We start from the raw sequence: 16,659 nt of genomic DNA on the forward strand, positions 1-16,659 counted from the left end.
CCTTCCTTCCCCCGAGCCTGGCAGGGGCTGGGGGCCTCCAGTCCAGGTGATCCTGGGAACTGGGTGATCCCTTGGACCCTGGTGATCCCTGGGAGCCAGGTGATCCCTCGGAGCTGGGTGATCCCTGAAAGCTGGGTGAGCCCTGGGAGCTGGGTGATCCCTCAGAGCCAGGTGAGCCCTGGGATCCAGGTGATCCCTCAGAGCTGGGTGATCCCTGGGAGCTGGGTGAGCCCTGGGAGCTGGTGTTCCCTTGGAACCAGGTGATCCCTTGGAGTCTAGTAATTCCTTAGAGCTGGGTGATCCCTCCCGGCCTGGCCAGGCTTTGCAGCATGGCACACACTGGGCACCATTGGCAATCACACACTGGCACCATTGGCAATCCCAAGCTGGGCACCATTGGCACTCACTCACTGGCATCACTGGAAATCTCTCACTGGCACCATTGGCAGTCCCACACTGGCACCACTGGCACCATTGGCAATCACTCACCGGCACCAGTAGCAATCCCACGCTGGGCACCATTGGCAATCACTCACTGGCACCAGTGGCAATCACTCACTGACACCAGTGGCAATCACACACCGGCACCATTGGCAATCCCAAGCTGGGCACCATTGGCAATCACTCACTGGCACCAGTGGCAATCCCATGCTGGGCACCTCTGGCAATCACTCACTGGGACCGTTGGCAATCACTCACTGGCACCATTGGCAATCACACACTGGGCACCATTGGCAATCACACACTGGCACCACTGGCAATCAATCACTGGGACCATTGGCAGTCACTCACTGGCACCATTGGCAATCACACACTGGCACCACTGGCAATCAATCACTGGGACCATTGGCAGTCACTCACTGGCACCATTGGCAATCACACACTGGCACCATTGGCAGTCACTCACTGGCACCATTGGCAATCACTCACTGGCACCATTGGCAGTCACTCACTGGCACCATTGGCAATCACACACTGGCACCATTGGCAATCACACACTGGCACCAGTGGCAATCACACACTGGCACCATTGGCAATCACACACTGGCACCATTGGCAATCATTCACTGGCACCATTGGCAATCCCAAGCTGGGCACCATTGGCAATCACTCACTGGCACCATTGGCAGTCACTCACTGGCACCATTGGCAATCCCACACTGGTGACTGTAGGGGATTTCAGCCCCGGTCTGCTCCCAGGGCTGTGGGCCGGGCTGGCCACACGGACCTTCCCTCTGCAGAAGAAGAGGACAATCACTCACAGGTACAGCTGGATGGGGAGCTGCTCTCTCCCTTCACAACTCACTGAACCACTGAACTGTTCAGGCTGGACAATCCCTCTGAGCCCATCCAGCCCAGCCATTCCCCCAGCCCTGCCAGGCCCACCACTCACCCCTGTCCCCAAGTGTCACATCTATAAAGCTTTTACATCTCCCCATGGATGGGGACTCCACACTGCCCTGGAGCTCTGCCAGGGCTCGACAGTCCTTTCCAGGAAGAAATTGTTCCCCATATCCAACCTAGACCTCCTCTGGTGCAATCCGAGACTGTTTCCTCTTGTTCCATTGAGTCTTTGCTGAGAAAAGCTCCCAAACCCCCCTGCCTCCAGCCTTCTGCCACGGAGCTGTGCAGAGCCACAAGGGCCCCCTGAGCCTCCTTTTCTCCAGGCTGAGCCCCTGCCCCGCTCCCTCAGGGATTCTGCAGCCCCTGCCCAGCTCCCTCAGGGATTCTGCAGCCCCTTCTCATCTCCACTCCTTGCCCTGGACACACTCCAGCCCTCAGGGTATTTTCTGTCCTGGGGGGCCCAGGGTGGCCCCCAGGATTCGAGGTGCTGGCACATCTAATGCAGAGGGGGGATCCTCCTCTGGTGACCCCACCCCAAGCTCTGCTGACCTCACTGCTCTCCCCATGGCAAGACCCCCCGATCCCTGAATTTAAAGCAAGTGGTTTTGCTCTTCATAACAGACTTCAAAGAAAAGTTGGTCTGAGCAATGTCTGGAAAATACTGATCAGCCAGAATATCCTTGTGCACCTGAGGAGAAAACATAATGAAGCTGAAGATGATACCACACAGCTGGGATGGCCTCTAAGGAATGGGCCATTTATTCCATCTACAATGAACTTTAAGGAATACTCTGGGTTGTTCAGCATTTCAGCTATGATTCTTCCTCTTAAAGAGAAAGAAAGGGGAACAAGAAAAAGCCCTGCATTTCCTACACTGCCACGTCTTTTAAATTCTGAGGGTGATCTGAGTGCGCTATTTCAGACACACTCAAATATACAATAATCCTATCATTCATAGCAAGCAGTGCTTGCCCAAAACAGAAGGCTATTAATCCTTGGTGGTGTATTTAAATGGCAAGCTTAGTTCAGGAGAGGGCCCTCTGTGAGGGCAGAGATGACAGGTCTCACTTTGGGCAGCGGGCTCTCACCTCTGTGTTGCTCAGATCGCTCCTGGGAGCGTGGTGGCCTTGGCACGTCTGGCTGTGCTGCTCCTTCCTCCCCAGCATCCACAGCTGAAAATCCACCATGATGCCATTCCCCATTTTACCTGCTCAGATCCCTCCTGGGAGGGGAGCAAAATCCATCATGAGTTCTTCCCCTGCTCAGATCCTCCCGGGAGCACGGTGGTCTCAGCACCTCTGACTGTGCTGCTGCTTCATCCCCAGCATCCACAGCTCAAAATCCATCATGATGCCATTCCCCACTTCACCTGCTTGGATCCCTCCCAGGAGCACAGTGGCTTCAGCACTTCTGACATTGCACAGCCCCTTCATTCCCAGCCACCCACACCTCAACAAAATCCATCATGAGTGCCATTCTCCACTCCACCTGCTCACATCTCTCCTGGGAAGGGAGCAAAATCCATCTCAAGTGTCATTCCCCACCTCACCTGTTCGGATCCCTCCCAGGAACATTGCACTGCTCCTTTGTCCCCAGCATCCACAGCTCCAATAAAGTCCATCATGATGCCATTCCCCACTTCACCTGCTTGGATCCCTCCCGGGAGCGTGGTGGCCTCGGCACCTCTGATATTGTGGTGCTCCTTCGTCCCAGAATCCACAGCTCAAAATCCACCATGAGTGCCATTCCCTACTTCTCCTGCTGGGATCCCTCCCAGGAAGGGAGCAAAATCCATCATGAGTGCCATTTCCCACTTCACCTGCTCACATCCCTCTTGGGAGTGCAGTGTCCTCGGCTCCTCTGACATTGCACTGCTCCTTCATCCCCAGCATCCACAGCTCAAAATCCATCACAATGCCATTCCCCACTTCACCCAGCAGCAGGGCAAAGTGAGACCCAGGCTGAATTATCATCCCAGGAGCCTGCTCAGGCCATGCTCAGAGAGATCAGCCAGGCATTTGGAGACCACATTTTGTCATGCTCGTGAACCCCAGCCTTTACTTTCCTGACCTACCAATCTTTCATCTCTCTCAAGTGCTAAATTAATCTTATTTAGAAATGTCAATTAAAGCGGTCAATTTTTTGATGGAATTAGAAAGTACTTGATATCTTTGCTGCCCTTTAATTTTATGAAACAGGAGAGGCTAATCCTGCAAAAATAAAGCCCCTCCAGCGATAAGCTTGGCTTAAAATATTAATTTTTAATGACATTATGTTGGAACAAAATATTTTTTTTTCTCTTTTTGTAAACAGACAGAAGACTATATTTGCACTACTTATGAAAGGAGGTATTAGTACAGAAATGAACCTACGGAGGCAAAGACAATGTAGAGTGGGCTGTTTAGCAGTTTTTAAGGAGTTAACCTTGGCCCAAATTTCAAAAAGCACCTTAGCAGAAACTTACTTGCTTAATTAGGCACCAAGGTTTTGTACTCTTTTTCCTATTTTAGTGTTTATAAGGAAGGAAATGAACACATTTAGCATCTCCTCTCCTGATTTGGACTGCAACGGGCCCAATTAGGGCAATGAGCCATCTCCCAGCTGACGTCAATTGCGTGATGCAAACGGCTCTGAAGGCAGCACTGGCCTGACCGCCCTTGTGAGGAGATCCTTGGCTGGACACACTGACCCCTAAAACCCTCAGTGAGATCCCTGGCTAGACCCACTGTCCCCCAGAACTCACCAAAACCCCTTGGTGAGGAGATCCCTGGCTGGACCCACTGACCCCCAGACCCTCACTGCCACCCCGGGGCTTTTGCCAAGGCCCATCCACAGAGTGCCCTCAAGCCTCCAAAGCACCTGAGGGATGCAGTGGCATCTCACCCCTGTGGTGTCCCCTGGGCTGAGGGACACAGTGGCACAGGCAGTGGCAGCCGTGTGCAGGTGGGTAACAGCTGGGTACCCCTAAACACGGGTGGAGAAAGTGTCCCCACGTTTGCTCAGGGCTGCAGCTGTCTGCCCACTTGTCCTTATAGATCCTTCCCATGCCCTGGAGGTGCCACAGCCCCAGGGAACATGGGGCACAACGTGACAAGCTCCAAAGATGGAAGGCAGCAGTGGGGAGTGGCAGATGTCACATCATCTGTGCTCAGCCTGGTACAGCATCCTCCAAGCCCCATCCATGGGATGCTGAGCATCCCCCAAACCTGATCCATGGGATGCTGACCCAGGTGTGGATACAGCATCCCTCCAGCCTCATCCATGGATGCTGGCCAAGGTGTGGGTACAGCATTTCTCAAACCTCATCCATGGGGTTCTGACCAGGGTGTGGGTACAGAATCCATCAAACCTCATCAATGGGATGCTGAACAAGGTGTGGGTACAGCACTTCTCAAACCTCATCCATGGGATGTTGACCAAGGTGTGGGATGTCCTTCCCACCCTCCCAAAGCCAGGATCTTCCCACAGCTGGCACCAGCTCTCTCTTTATCTTCTCTGTGGCACCAGCAGGGCTGGAATTTGGGATTTCACTTGTGAACATGGCTGTTTCAGACAGAGCTGACACTGTGATCACTGAGGTGCAGCTGCACCCCAACACCCACGCCTGGGCATCAACCAGAGCCAGTGTGAGCAGTGGGGTACAGCCTGTGCCCCTTTAGGGTGCCTGTCCCCACTGCAGCACCTCCCTGACCATCAACCAGAGTTGATCTGGGCAGTAGGGTACAGCCTGTGCCCCTTTAGGGCATGTGAGCAGTGGGGTACAGCCTGTGCCCCTTTAGGGTGCCTGTGCCCACTGCAGCACCTCCCTGGGGTCCTGGGCAGGCCAAGGGGGACAGACACAAGGGCAGACCCCAAACCTTCCCCTACAGCCAGGGCTGGGCAGCCAGGGCTGCTGGAGGCTCAGAGGAAGCAATTTGAGCATTTTAGCAGCAGCAATAAATGACAAAGGGAGGATTAGGGCAGCAGCAGGACAGCGGGGCGCGGGCAGTGACAGCAGCTCCTCATGCAGGATCTCTCACACAGGAGGTTTTTGGGGGCTGCCACGGGCCCCAGGGAGCTGCTCTGCCCGTGACTGAGCTCAGCAATTCCCTTTCAATATGTGCTTTATAAAACCCTGTTTAAAGAGCAGCACAATGGCCACTGGCCTCACGCTGCCCTGCCTTCTCTCCAGACAATTTTTCCAGAGACTGGGTTTTTGTGCTAAATGAGCCCACAGGCAGCTCCATCTCTGCTGCAGTTCTATATCCACTGATAACACCATCAAAGCCATTTCTGGGTGCATTTCATGTGAAAATGGGTGGGACTGGCAGCAAAGGGCTGCTGTGCCCCAGTGCTCACAGTGACTCCCCAAGGCAGAACTGAGGGGACCTCACGTGCCAGGCACCTGTGCCCAGGTAACAAACCCTGCTGTGCCTTTCATGCTTTCCCCTTTCCTTCTGAAATGCTCCCACCCTGAGTGTCTGTAACAGACAGGGGCTCATGTTCAGTGATCTTTGTGAGAGATTTTTAAAAATACATCAGGCTTGACATCAATAGCCGAGACAGGGAGCCACATTAATAAATCCATGGGCACTAAACTAAGGATTATTTTTATCTGGCTGAGATAGTGGTTTTTATTATAAAATGTTCTTCAACAGCAAAACCAATGATGTCACCACTAATCAGGAGCTGACAAGAGCAGAAAGCAGAAAAATCAGTGGATGGAATATGTGGGACCAAGCACAGGGACAGGACCCAGAAAAGCTCCTTCTGAAGAGCAGCAGCTGAAACTAAAATCTGGATTCTGGTCAGAGATTTCCCTGCAAGTGCCCCAATTTTGGTAAATTCTCCTGTTCTGCAGAGGGTTAGGTCAGGAGCCCATCTCTGCATCTCTCCTGGTTTTCCTGTGGCTCCAGCAGTGCCTGACTTGGGCCAAGCCCAGCAGCCTGGGGAAAAGCTCAACCCTGGGCAGGCAGGGCTCAGTGCAGAGCCAGTCTGGGCTGGAGTGCACAGCTGAGCCAGACACCCCCAGGGGCTCTGATGGCCTCAGCTAGTCCTCACACTGTGTTGTGTGTTTGGGGTTTTTAATTCATAGAAAATGTTCAGGGAACAAAAACCATCGTGAAGAATGAGGACAACAGTTCAGTACATTATTAAAAATAAAATGGCATAGAATAGAACAGAATAGAATAGAATAGAATAGAGAAGAGAGAATGAGAATGAGAACAATAGTTCAGTACATTGTTAAAAAATTGAATGGAATAGAACAGAATACGATACGATACGATACGATACGATACGATACGATACGATACGATACGATACGATAATAGAGCATTTCTACTGGAAGGGACCTCCAGTCCTCATCTGTTCCAACTGCCTGACCACTTCAGAGCTGACCAGGCCTTAAGGACATTGTCCAATATTATGGATATTTCCTTCTTGGATGCTCCAGGTGCCAGTTCAGTGTGCCAGCACAGCTCCCACTGTGGCACAGGGCAATGCCCAGCCTGAGCCCAGAGCAAGGCATGCGGGTGCTGGTCCCAAACCACGAGCCCTGAGCCCCAGTGGGCCCAGAGATGAGCTGGGTCTGGCACAGACTGAGCACAGAGACAGCTGGAGGAACCCCTGACACTGTGGTGCAGAGCCCTGCTCCCCTCCAGGGCTGACCCCCATCTTCCAGCACAGGAGGGGCTGCATACACAATCAAAGAGCCACAGAATCACAGAGCCATCTAGGACAGCTTGGGAAAGGCCTCCCAAAGCATCCAGGTCCCCAAATGCTATATGCAGAGGGCTTTTAAACCCCTCCGGGAATGGGCACTCCATCCCTGCCCTGGCAGCTGTGCCAGGCTGGACAACCTTTCCAGGAGGGAATTTCCCCAAAATCCACCCTGAGCTCCCCTCAGGGATTCTGCAGCCCCTGCCCAGCTCCTCAGGGGTTCTGCAGCCCCTTCCAGCTCCCTCAGGGATTCTGCAGCCCCTGCCCAGCTCCTCAGGGATTCTGCAGCCCCTGCCCAGCTCCCTCAGGGATTCTGCAGCCCCTGCCCAGCTCCCTCAGGGATTCTGCAGCCCCTGCCCAGCTCCTCAGGGATTCTGCAGCCCCTGCCCAGCTCCCTCAGGGATTCTGCAGCCCCTGCCCAGCTCCCTCAGGGATTCTGCAGCCCCTTCCCAGCTCCCTCAGGGATTCTGCAGCCCCTGTCCAGCTCCTCAGGGATTCTGCAGCCCCTGCCCAGCTCCCTCAGGGATTCTGCAGCCCCTTCCCAGCTCCCTCAGGGATTCTGCAGCCCCTGCCCAGCTCCTCAGGGATTCTGCAGCCCCTGCCCAGCTCCCTCAGGGATTCTGCAGCCCCTGCCCAGCCCCATTCCCTTTGCTGGACACTCTCCAGCCCCCAGGAGGACCCAGACCTAACTCAGCCCTCAGCAGTGCCCAGGGGACAGGCGCTGCCCTGGCCCTGCTGCCAGCCCATGGCTGATGAGGATTTGGGGATTTTTTGTGTTTCAGGACAGAAATGAGTTGCAGTGGGGCAATGCCAGCCCCTGGCTGCCCTTGGTGAGGGGACAGTGGCACAGATGTGCTGAGCTGGCTGAGTTTGCACCAAGAGTGCAGCACTCACCTCAGCAGACTGAATTGTTGGGTTGGGGTTTCTTTCCTCTCTGTTTTTTAAAGATTTTTCTAAATAATTAGCCGGGCCTACCACAGGACTGCTTTCAACAGGGAAACCCAGCCCTGCCTGGTGCCCCTGGGGCTGTGCCCAGAGATGGAAGCAGAGAGGAACAAAACTTCTCCAGCAGCAGCAGCAGCTCTGCCAGGCAGGGATTGTGAGCAGAGCTTATGGACCAAGAATACACCTGCATTCAGCACAGTGTCTCTTTTCAACACAAAATACCTTCCTGGCTCCAAGATCCCTTTTCTGATTAAAGTTTTTGAAAGCGGCACACTCCTGTAATGCATTTTGATGAAATCCCATTCTCCAGTGAAATTGTTATAGTGGATAACTTCCAGGCAACAGTGGCAGCACGGCTGTTAATCAGGATCAGGAGAATATAGAGAGCCTGCAAACCCAGCATTAAGCCACCTATGACAGGCAGTCCCCAAATTCATGGCTCACACAGAGCAAACTTATTTTGGAGAGCAGAATTACAAAGATATAAAACCAGGGGAAAAAAGCCTTGAAAGCCAGCACGTCAGTGATTACCTTCACAGTGCTCCATTCCCCAGCTGACACCAGGGAGCTGAGCTTTAGCTGCCAGAGCACAGGCTGAAATCCTTCCTGGCCAGGGTTAATGCCCAGGCTGAAATCCTTCCTGCCCAGGGTTAATGCAGGAACAACCCAGCCATTTGTGACTGGGTGTTGGGGGAGATGAAACAGAATAGCCTTATCAATATGATTGCCCGGCAAAAGATTTGGAGAATATGGAAACTCTAAGCGAGACTGAAATGAAAGCAAGCTTTGAGATCCCTCAGTCACTGAACAACTGGAAAACAATGGTGTGGCCAGCTGAAGGTGATCCCCTTTGGATGGAACAACACCCTCTGCTTGCAGACAGGTCCAAGGGTCAGAGCAGACCCTGCAGCTTGGCAGAAGGGCCCAAAGAGGAGTTTTTAGGGTTTAAAATGTAACACAGTGTGGGAATGTAATGATTCTTATAGGCTGTATGGAAATGCTTTAGGATTTGTGTCTTGTACTAGATTGGTTAGTGAGAATTAGAATATTCAGCACAGAAGAAGATTTATGGTATTGGAACGGGAACCTCGCTCTCTTATTGTCCTTTACTCTCTCTTTCTCTCTCAACCTCTTTCTCACTCTCTTTACTTCTCTCGGGCCTGCTCCAGCTGTGTTTGGCAGCTCCCAGCAGGGCCCTGCACCCAGGCCCTTTGCAATAAACCCCAAATCCCAGCAGGGCCCTGCACCCAGGCCCTGTGCAATGAACCCCAAATCCCAGCAGGGCCCTGCACCCAGGCCCTGTGCAATGAACCCCAAATCCCAGCAGGGCCCTGCACCCAGGCCCTCTGCAATGAACCCCAAATCCCAGCAGGGCCCTGCACCCAGGCCCTCTGCAATAAACCCCAAATCCCAGCAGGGCCCTGCACCCAGGCCCTGTGCAATAAACCCCAAATCCTAGCAGGGCCCTGCCCCCAGGCCCTGTGCAATAAACCCCAAATCCCAGCAGGGCCCTGCACCCAGGCCCTCTGCAATAAACCCCAAATCCCAGCAGGGCCCTGCCCCCAGGCCCTGTGCAATAAACCCCAAATCCCAGCAGGGCCCTGCACCCAGGCCCTCTGCAATAAACCCCAAATCCCAGCAGGGCCCTGCACCCAGGCCCTGTGCAATAAACCCCAAGTTCCTGATGTGGCTGCAGAGATCTCTGCTCTCCATCCATCCTGACTGTCCTACCCCCGATTCTCCTACACCTGGGCATCAGCAGCAGCACCTGAAATGGGTGAGATAAGCTGGGGATGGATGAAGGGAGCACCTGCTCCAAACCCTCATTCTGGGGGCAGAGGTGGGGCTCACTCAGGGGTGTCACCAGGCTGGGGCTCAGGTGGGCACTGTCCCCCTCCTGTTGGGGCCCTGCTCCCCAAATCACTCACAAATTCAGCTTTAACCAGGGACAGACAGCTCAGAATGCCGTGGGGCAAGAGGGGTTTGGAGGCCAGGGAGCACTGGGTCAGGAGTTGTGAAGGACTGCAGGGAGTTAAAGGGCTGTACTGAGATCCTAGAGAAAGTACATTTTGGGTTGAATTACCTCACTTCCTGCCATGAGATGGGCTTTTATTCCTCTGCTGTTTTGAGTCTCTTCAAGAGCAGGAACGTGCCTCCATGAGGCTCCTGAGGTGCTGCAGAACACAAATTCAGAAGAGCAGAGAACAGATGTGAAAGATCCAGGGAGAGGCTGACCAAACTGTCTGATTATCTCTATAAATGGTCATTACCTGGCTGATAAAGGGATCCAGGTGATTTGGGCAGCACTGACCACTGACTTATTGCAGAAAACAGGAAGGTTGATGCACTGTCCAGCCTTACATGAACACATGATGTTCATTCACTCCTAGGGCCCATGACCTGGAGTCCATCAGCATCTATAATTAAACACACTGCTCCGTGAATTCTATAAATGAGGCCAAAAGTTGCTAATGGAGTGTCTTAAATTCTGTTAACATTCATTTAATCTCTTTGGCTTCTCTTTAAACACACATTTAAAATTCTAATCACTGAAAAAGGATTTTAATAAGACACAATGTTAATGAAATATGTGAAGGAGCTATTGAAAGAAAGAATTGTTGGGGAAAAAAATGCAAGAAAGAAAAAGGAAGCAGGCTAAGCTGAACTGGCATGGAAATCCAGCCAGGGAGCTATTTAAAGGCTAAGGAAAAGCACGGATGTGTCCTAGGATGGCATGATTTTAAAAGGCTTTTTTTGTACTAAATACTTGTTCTTTGGATTAATTAGGGGATTATGATTTGAAACTGTTCCAGCTCTATCATTTGCAGTTTTGCTTCCACCTTGCTGGCCCACAGCTCCTGAGATAGGAACACTTTGGGTGGGGATGATTCAGTGTGCTCTGCAGAAATGGGAGGGAAGCTTTTTCACCCCACACTGCTTTCCTGCCATATCTGTGCCGTGAACTTCTATTCATTTTTTATTACTTTTTTCAACTGTATTGACCCTTTTCCAGGATGAAGATGGAAAAATCATGATAGTGGTAATCTGCAGAATAATTTGCAGCATAAACAATGCAGCATAAACAATTCATAAAAAATCATGATAGTGATAATTTGCAGAATAATTTGCAGCATAAACAATTCTCGATTTTCCTCCTTTCAGTAGCACAGTTTTGAATAAATGCCAGCAATTGCATTGGGGGACCAATGGCACAGCACAGTGACTTGGAGTGCTTGGGGAAACCTGGACCATGGAATTGTCCCTGGCCATGGCAGGGGTGGGACAAGGTGAGCTTTAAGGTCTGTCCCACCCCAAAGCACTCCTGGACTCTGTGCTCCCATCACTGATTTGTGAACATTCCGTGACTTTTCCCTGTGACCATTCCATGACTTTTCCCTGGTCCCCCAGGTATTTGTTAGATCCCATCACCTGTGTTGGAGCACACACAGAGGTGCAGGACTGCAAGGACAAATCCTCAGTTCCTTTCCTCATAAACAGAGAGTTTGAAATGCATTGCCTTGGTCCTGGAATGCACTTCTGGGGCTTGGACACACTCCCTTGCCAGGGAACACTTTTGAGACTCTCTCTAACTGCAGCAAGGCAAAAATTGCCCAGCAGCATTCCCAGAGCCAGAATTGGGCCATTTCATGCCCAATTTACAATATGGAGAGTCAATACATATCATTAACGTGAGCAGGCAGGGGACAATCATCTGTGTTATTAGAGCTGGCTGTGATTAGTTGCTGCAGGCATCAGCAAAGTGTCACAGAAGGATGTGGAAACTCTCCTTGGGCACACACTTACAGACTCCAAAAGCCCTTTGCACTTTTGGTTTGCACTCTGCCATAGCTGAGCCATTGTACAGGGCAATTTCTTGTACTCTGCTATACCTGAGCCACTGAACAGGCAATTTCTTTTAAAATAACAATAACTTTGAGTAACAACCCTCTTGGCCAAGGCATCAAGCTGCTGCTCCCAAATGAGCTGGGCCCTCCTTGCCTTCCCTCCTGTCCATAACTGGTGATGCCATGAAGCCAAACTGGGCCACGCAATCCCAAACTCTGAATTCCTGAGCATGCAGTTTAGTTTTCTGCCCAGGCACACCATTCATCAGCAAATGCTGCTGCCATATTTTGCTGTATCTACTATTCCAATCAGCCATATGGGAGGAAATCTGTAAATTACATTACAGCAATTAATACACACTTACACAGTTTGTAGGAAAGTGTTGAAGGAATTATGATACAGGAAGCAAACACACTAAAGCCAAACAATGGAGCTTTATGAATATTTAATTCCTGTAATTTATTTAAAGTGGTAAAACACAGCGTAGGCTCACCTTCAGAGCACCTGCTCAGATGAAGCATTCTCTCTCTCTCAACAATCTTATGTAGTTTCAGGAGATTCCATAGATTAGCTTGCTGTAATTAATTTTTTATCCAAATAAATGGGAGGAAAATAGGTGCAAACCCTTGACTGCTTGCTCAGAAAGGGAGTGTTTGCTTTCAGAGGGAGCCTCACACATTGTCACAAGGGATGGAGGGACAGGAGCCAGGGAATGGCTCCCAGTGCCAGAGGGCAGGGATGGGTGGGAGATTGGGAATTGGGAATTGCTGGCTGGGCTGGAATTGCCAGAGCAGCTGTGGCTGCCCCTGGATCCCTGGCAGTGCCCAAGGCCAGGCTGGACACTGGGGCACCCTGGGACAGTGGGAGGTGTCCCTGCCATGGCAGGGGTGGCGTGGGATGAGATTTGAGGTCCCTTTAACCCAAACCCTTCTGGGATTCTGCAGTGTTGGGAGTTACTCTGAAATACAGTCAGGCTGCTGGTGACAGCCAAGAACAAGGGACTGTCACCCTCTGGGTGCCATTTCCAGTCTCTTTTCAAGACCAAAGCCGTGGATTTTGAGGCTTTCACACCCACCACAAGCTGGGGTGCTCCTATTGCAGAGCTGGCCCAAGGAAGGCACAGCTTTGGTAGCTCTGTCAGCTCTGTCAGCTAACAAACACTTCCTTTGCTAATGCCACTGTGGTGTGTGAATGCCAAAACCAGAACAGCACATTTGCAGGAAACAAACAAACCCACACGGCAACAATGCTGAGCAGCTGCTGGCCACTGATACAGCCTGATAAATCCCCATCATTCAGTGCTGGGTTTGGTACCTCACCTGAAAAAAGCTGTTTGCTTTAGATTTTTTTTAATGTTTAAACAGAATTCACCTCTTGCTTTATAAGCACATCAGACGTATTGAATTAAAAGATGATTTTTCTTTCCTCCAATCAATTATCACACAATTCCTGAATAACCTCTCTAATTTCTGCTATTCTGGGGCACAGTCTGTTCTCATTTCGTGGATGCTCTGTTTAATTCCAATTGTTTAAGTTTGCTCCTCACACCAGCAGCAGGAGAGCCCTTGGCCATCCTGTTTCCCTGGGTTTGTGTTGTGCCTCTCCAGCACATAAAACAAACAAAAAAGCCAAATAGATGATGAGCATTAGCCAGTGAGTTCAGAAATGAGAATGGTTTGGTGTCTGAGAAACAAAGCTGTGATTAACTCTGGGCTTAGGGAACAAGCCAGCAACAAGACACAAACAAACAAACCTTTGTGTTTTAACAAACAGGAAAAGTTCATCTTAATCCAAGTTCTCCCATTTGATACTGCCAGAACCTGTGAGAGGAGAGGAGAGGAGAGGAGAGGAGAGGAGAGGAGAGGAGAGGAGAGGAGAGGAGAGGAGAGGAGAGGAGAGGAGAGGAGAGGGGAGGAGAGGAGAGGAGAGGAGAGGAGAGGAGAGGAGAGGAGAGGGGAGGAGAGGAGAGGAGAGGAGAGGAGAGGAGAGGTGCCCTGGTGCCAAGCAGCAGAGGCCAGTGCATGGCAGAGAGGGCTCTGGGAGCTCCTCTGTGAGGAGCCTTTCAGCCCTGACCCTGCTGCCACCAAAGCCTGCCTTCTGTCAGAGCCTCCAGTGCTGCCATCTCATCTCCCCCAATGCCTTTTAGAGCTGGCCTTTAAAAATGAGGCTCTGGGAAAACAGGGCACTCTGAAGAATGCATCATTAAATTATCAATATTAAAGCACATTTCTGGCCAAACTAGGCACCAGAGCCCTTGCTTTTCCAGAACATAGATTGAGTTTTCACAGCCATAATATTTCTCTGTGTGTTTAGGGGGAAAACAAACAGAATGTGTTTTCTGTGTGCCCTGCTGATATGAATGGATGGCCAGCTGTTCCCAAACCAGGCTGGTGAGCCTGTGCTAACCCCAGGCCAGGAGACACACAGGGTCACAAGCAGACTTTCATGTTCCCATGTGTCACCAGCAGGGTTTCAGATGTCCATGTGTCACCAGCAGGGTTCCATATTCCCATGTGTCACCAGCAGAGTTCCATGTTCCCATGTGCCACAAACACAGGGTTCCATGTTCCCATGTGTCACCAGCAGGGTTTCCAAGTGTCACCAGCAGAGTTTCTGTGTGTCACCAGCAGGGTTTCAGATGTCCATGTGTCACCAGCAGGGTTCCATGTTCCCATGTGTCACCGGCAGGGTTCCATGTTCCCATGTGTCACAAGCAGGGTTCCATGTTCCCATGTGTCACACACACAGGGTTCCATGTTCCCATGTGTCACCAGCAGGGTTCCATGTCTCCATGTGTCACAAACACAGAATTCCATGTTTCCACGTGTTGTGGAGCACACCAAAGCTCTGATGTGCTGTGGTGAGAACACAGCACTGCTGGGAGATGGGCACCACCTGGCTCAGGTGAGTTTGGGTGTGTGCAGGATAGGGACTCTGCTCTCAAGCTGGTCAATCCATAAATGAATGAACCCCTAAATAAATGAACCCATAAATAAATGAATCCATGGAAAAAATGAACCCATTATTGAATGAATCCATGGATAAATGAATCCATACATAAATTAATCCATGGATAAATGAACCCATAAATGAATGAATCCATGGATAAATGAATCCATACATAAATGACCCCACGGATAAATGACCCCATGGGTGAAGCAGAGCTGCAGTTTGCTGGTTGGAAGGCGGCTGCTGGCCCTGCTGTGCACACCCACCCAGCCTGGCACCATCCAGGCTGCTCTGTGCCGACCGCCTCCCCGCTCCCCAATCTCTCTCATCACGATGCAATCCCGTTTGTTGTCCCTCTGGGGCCGGGGGCAGCAGGCAGGCAGTGTCAGCTGCAGGCAGGGCTCCCAGAGCCTGCCTAATCCCTCCCCAGAGCAGCGTCTGTGCTAAATGCTCTGTGCTAATGGCATTGTGCTTAGCTGGGTGCACTGGGATGTGAAAAACAAGAGACTCAGGGAAAAAAGAAGAGTGTGGAATACCAATGCTTTACTTCAAAATCATAACTGGGTTACATACTATAAATCTTTTCATGTCTGTATTTTTAACAAAAAAAAATTGCTCTTTGAAGCAATAATTCAGCCTTGTTAGCCTTAAGTTTTATAAAGTTTCCAGTAATGAGCTTTCCAAATGTTAAACCTGTTATTTTATTCATTGTGATTGAAACTAAAATTGCTTTTCAGACACAAAGCTGTCAGCACAGGATCACGACTGACAGAGTGACTGCGAGCTCCCCAGCGTTCCTGTCTGTGTCCCAGGGGATTCTCTGGATCAGCAGGGGATGGGTGAGGGCTATGGAGGCTGCAGCAGCGCAGGGGTCTCTCAGGTGAGGAGCAGCTCCTGCCCGGGCTGGGGGAGCCTGGCTGAGGCCACGGAGATGCCCTGGCACCCAGACCTGGCTCAGGGCTCAGAGAGAGGGAGCAGAGGGGCTGGGCTGGGCTGGCATTGCCTGCAGGACGTGGCCCTGCCTGTGACCCTGGCCCTGCCTGTGCCTGTGGTGACTACTGGGCCCCATTGGCCGCCAGGATCTCCTGGCTGTGCCTGTGGTGACTCCTGAGCTCCAGGAGACACCAGGAGCCCCTGGCTGTGCCTGTGGTGACTCCTGAGCTCCATTGGCCACCAGGAGCCCCTGGCTGTGCCTGTGGTGACTCCTGAGCTCATGGGGCCACCAGGAGCCCCTGGCTGTGCCTGTGGTGACTCCTGAGCTCCAGGGCCACCAGGAGCCCCTGACTGTGCCTGTGGTGACTCCTGAGCTCATGGGGCCACCAGGAGCCCCTGGCTGTGCCTGTGGTGACTCCTGAGCTCATGGGGCCACCAGGAGCCCCTGGCTGTGCCTGTGGTGACTCCTGAGCTCCAGGGCCACCAGGAGCCCCTGGCTGTGCCTGTGGTGACCCCTGAGCTCCAGGAGACACCACGAGCCCCTGGCTGTGCCTGTGGTGACCCCTGAGCTCCAGGAGACACCAGGAGCCCCTGGCACCCACAGCTGAGCTCAGGAGCAGCAGAGGATGCCCAGAGCTCTGGTCTCTGGCAGGAGCCTGGGTGAGCCCTGAGTGCATCCTCAGGGGCAGGGGAAGGTCTGCACTGCGAACGTCAGAACCACAGGAAATGACCCAAACATCAGAACCAGGTTCCCAAGGAAATGTCCCAAACCTGGCCCAGCTGAGCCAGGAGCTGCTGACAGGATGCTGTGGCAGCACAGCCCTGGGGAAGAACAGTGAGCATGCAGCCACAGAGTGGGGTAGGAAGAGACCTTAAATCCCATCCACAGGCCTGGCATTGAAATAGCGAAATGTAAAATATCCCAGCAGAAAGGGTAACCCC

The sequence above is a fragment of the Melozone crissalis genome, unplaced genomic scaffold, assembly GCF_028551555.1.
Source record: "Melozone crissalis strain CALT ecotype California unplaced genomic scaffold, PUWL_Pcris_2 ptg000056l_1, whole genome shotgun sequence".
In the NCBI taxonomy this organism is placed as follows: Eukaryota; Metazoa; Chordata; class Aves; order Passeriformes; family Passerellidae; genus Melozone; species Melozone crissalis.